The sequence below is a fragment of the Penaeus monodon genome, chromosome 40 (assembly GCF_015228065.2).
Source record: "Penaeus monodon isolate SGIC_2016 chromosome 40, NSTDA_Pmon_1, whole genome shotgun sequence".
Classification (NCBI taxonomy): Eukaryota; Metazoa; Arthropoda; class Malacostraca; order Decapoda; family Penaeidae; genus Penaeus; species Penaeus monodon.
In genome coordinates this window covers 17,067,817-17,072,009 of record NC_051425.1, presented here as the reverse complement: position 1 = coordinate 17,072,009, position 4,193 = coordinate 17,067,817, and the positions used below count along the sequence as shown (strand labels likewise).

At 36.7% G+C, this 4,193-nt stretch overlaps 1 pseudogene; it reads left to right on the top strand.

The window, feature by feature from the left end:
* LOC119598028 overlaps positions 1-2,773 on the top strand; it is a 7,487-nt pseudogene extending 4,714 nt beyond the window's left edge.
* The last annotated feature ends 1,420 nt before the right edge of the window (positions 2,774-4,193 follow it).

The window sequence follows — 4,193 nt, the reverse complement described above, 5'->3', positions numbered from 1 at the left end:
AAAGAACAGGTCTTTTGGACTAAGACACTGCAACAGATATCAGTGAAGCGCCTCCTATTTTTATTCGGGACAGTCAAGCACCCGGGGTAAGTGACACTTGTAGAAGCGCTCGGGTACAGATTTTTTTATTTTTGGTAGGCATGTTTTTCCAAAATTTCAGGGTTAAAATAGACAATAAGGAAGGAAGCCCTTTATCTGTGGCGAGCGGTGAAAAAAAAGACACCTTTTGAAAGTGACGTAGAAAATTTTTCTCAAAAAGGGGGTGGGTCAGGTGAAAAAGGGTGCCTTTTTTCCCTTTTTTTTTTTTTTTTTTTTTTTTTTTTTTTTTTTTTTTAAAAAAGTGGTAATTTTGGTTGACAGGAAAGGAACTCAAACACCCACTACACATCCCTAGTTTGGATAGAAACAGGAAACCTAACTCATTTTTTCAGGGGGTTTATAGGGACGCTCCCCATGCTCCTTCTAAAGCTTGTAATTTTAAAATATTATATAGAAAAGCCCAAAGGTATAGACCGCCATGATAAATTTATTTAGGGGAACTTTCAGAAACCCCCTCTTAAAAACCCTAGATTCAACCTTCCTAATAGCCAACGCAACTTTTTCTCCGAAAATGCAAACGAAAAATCCAGTCTTTAAAAAATTTTTGAAATTTCGGAAAATGACAACAATAGTATATATGATATAATACCTCGCAGTTTCGAAGGTTCAGGGTGGTGAGGAGGGATGGACAAATAGGAGTCTGGGGGAAGGGAAAACGTGGGTTCCATTTGAAGCCGAGGGAAGTCGGGCGCGGGTGTCTAAAAAGAGGAGAGAGAGACCCGGGAAAAAATGTAGGGGGACTATTGGAAACACATGAGTAAAACGGGGCACTGTAATGGAAAATCGAAATGGGTTTTATGATACGAGATCACAGTAGTGAAATTTACTTTTTGGATAAAGAGAGTGAAAAAAGGTTATCTGGATGGAAACGAAATCAGTTTAAAATTAAGATATAGTATTGAAATTTAAATTTTGGAATTTAAACAGGTTTATTGTAAGTTCCCAGTGTTTTTAAAGGACAGTTTGGGGAAAAACAGCACCCAAATACTGCACAAAACGGGAAATTGAGTATTCCCCATCCCCGAGGGAAGCGAAGTTGGTCCCACTCACAGATGCGGCAAACGAATAGATCCTCGTCTCGCTTCAACGTTCTGTGCCTCAGTTGACCGAATAGGTACAAAATATCATCTGCGGCCCGAGTTTTAACAGGAAAAAAATATTACTTTGGATAATTCGTCAATTTCTACGATAATAGTGACTGGCAACCCGTGTAATCAATGTCAAGCAGGGAAAATTCATATATTTGCACCACTAGACAGAACAATTCAGAACAGAAACCCAATCTCTCTCCCCGAACTGGTTGAAAAATTTTTTTACAGCTTTTGTACCAATGGGGTAGTAGGGAAAAGCCCAAAAAAAAGATCGTTTTCTCCGTCATGCTGCGTTTGTATGTAAACACGTTCTGAGAGAGTTTGGGGTTTGCCCGACCCGTCAAGATAACATGTCGAACATTCTATCACAAAAAGCTGGGACTTTTGGTATTTTATTAAAAAAAAAAGGTGTATTATTTTTAAACCCACTTGATTTTTGTTATCTTTCCAAGGTATTTTAAAGGACTGCGCGTTTGAGTAAAAGCACTAATGAACAGCTGGAAAATAATTAATTTATTTCCCCGTGATTTCTCAAATCGCTATCCTCCTCTTTGTTTAATTTCCAACACAATGTCATTAACAAATTTATATATTTTCCCACATTATGTCATAAACAAAATATATCGTTATTACACTGTTAAATTAACAAGCTTATATATCATCATTACCCTCATTATGATCACTAAAAAACCTAAAACTCCTGAGTGTTGAGGGGGGACCAGGACCAGGAGGGGAAAAGATAATTAAAAAAAAATTGTGTGTTTATGTATTTTTTTTTTTCTTCTTTTTTCTTTTTTTTTTTTTTTTTTTTTTCCACTAGTTGTTTTATATTTTTATAAAAGTGTAAAAAGAGTGTTTAGAAATGAATAAATATCAATGGAAACACTAGGAGTATACTTTGGGGGTTATTTTACGATTGTATGTAAAATATTTATTCGGCCTCTGCTTTAATTGGAACTTGTCTAATGGACCTTTTTCTCCTTATAGTTGAGTAGCCGCATAAGACATCAAACCCAATCTTATTGCCCTCATACCATCATCTCTTTACCCTGATAAGTGAACCCCGTTTCTCTTTCTGATTTCAAGGGCGCCAGGTATGGGGGGCTCGGCGTGCCAGGTACCCCGGGTATTTCCCCAAGCTTCGAAGATCAGTAAAAACCGGTCTTTTGCAGAAAATTTCGGGAAAGGGCTTTTTGCAGCGCTTTGCCAAGGTGAAAAAAAGGGTTTGAAGGCAGAAACAGGGATTAGTTGTTTTTTGGGGGGTTTCCGGGGGGATAGAAATGTCAATACAAGTAGGTAAATGTAAAAAAAAAGGGGGTTACAGGTAAAAATTTAAAAGAGAAAAAACCTTTCACGAGAATGAAGTTTTGATGTTTCGTGCTGTGCTTCTGTTTCATGTTTTAGTTAGGGCTAGGCCCAGCGTAAAAACTGACTAAAAAAAGGAAAATCAGCTGCAGGCTTTATGAGAAGAAAAGACCAATGTTAAGATCTAAATCCGCGTTTGGGGGTTTAAATATTTCCATAAAAAATCCCCTTATGTTCTTCAGTTTGAAAAATGCATTGGTTATGTAGCACGTTTATAATGCAATAAAAATAGATAAAGAAAAGAAATCCAGTTTACGATTATAACGGCTAATAAGAGGAAAAAATATCACGAGAAAAAGAAATAAAGGTTCACTAAAGATCCTCAAAAATAGCATTCTTAACCTGGTGTCTTTTGGGGTTTCTGCGTTTTTCGCAATTTAAGAGGCTCTTTTTTTTTTAAAAGGGTTTTAGACTAGTGACGTTTTAAATAAATCTTTTTTCGTGTTGATTTTTCGTATTACCTCTCCAAAAGCCCCCTTAAAAAAAAAGAAAAAAAAAACTTAGGGCCAATAATCCCGTGGACAAAGGCAGGAGGAGGTGGGAGAGAGAACAAAAGGGGGTTAAAAAAACCGCTGTTCTAAATTTATCAGTAATCAGGCTCCCTCATCTTGCGAATCCCCAGAAAAAGCCCACCTTGTTATAGCGTCCTTTCTCAGAGAACGGGGGGTAGTCGGTAGAAAATGGCCATCAACGCGGGGTAACATGTATTGAGGGGATTCGTTAAAGTCAAAAAAAGGAGCAGTTATATGCTTTCTAATTTGTGATTTTTTTACGTTTTTGGGAAAGAGGTGTTTGGGGATGATGATGGGATAGGGGGGGATTTAGGCATGAGGATGTCGGGTAATTTTGGGATATGTTTAATGATTACTGATAGCTGTGGTGATGAAGAGGAGTGATGGTGACGGTGACGGTGGGTGATTGATGATGATGATGAGATAAATTGATGATGATGAGATGATGATGAGGGAGACACTTTTTTTTTTTACGATTGCTGGGGTGATGAGATGATGGGAAAAGGAGGACAAACACAATTAAAAACTACTTTGGTGTGAGAAAACATTTCCCATATTGCTGCTAAGTATGATGAGCTTATAATAAGATAATGATGATAGTAAAAATGATGATGGCGATAATGATGATGGTATAAAATTTTTGGAAAAAAAAGACATAAACATCGTCCTGCATTAGAAAAAAAAACTATCATAAAAGAAGAGACAGAATTTTAAAAGGAGCATTGCTGAATAGAAAATAGTATTCACATTTCGAAAAAGGTTGTTACAAAACCAAAATACAAAACTTAAGTGCTAAAATAATCATATTACTTTAACCAAATTTGTTTTTTATTTTTTAATCTTATTTTTATTATCATTTTTGATGGTTTTAAATAAATTTTTGTAAGGAGTAACTGGAAACCCCCCCGCCTTCGTAAAATCATTTTATTTTTTAATAGAGAATATCAGTAAACAATGATGACTACAACGAATTCTTTGGGGGAAATTAAGTCTTCGTAAAGGGGCATTTCCCCAAACAAGCGCGAAGGGGAGCTGCTGGGAAGTTTTGATCAATCCCTGAACAGTTGAAAATCTGACCAACTTAGGGTACCTGTTGTGGTTTCCGCAGAGCCCCCGGGGCACAGCA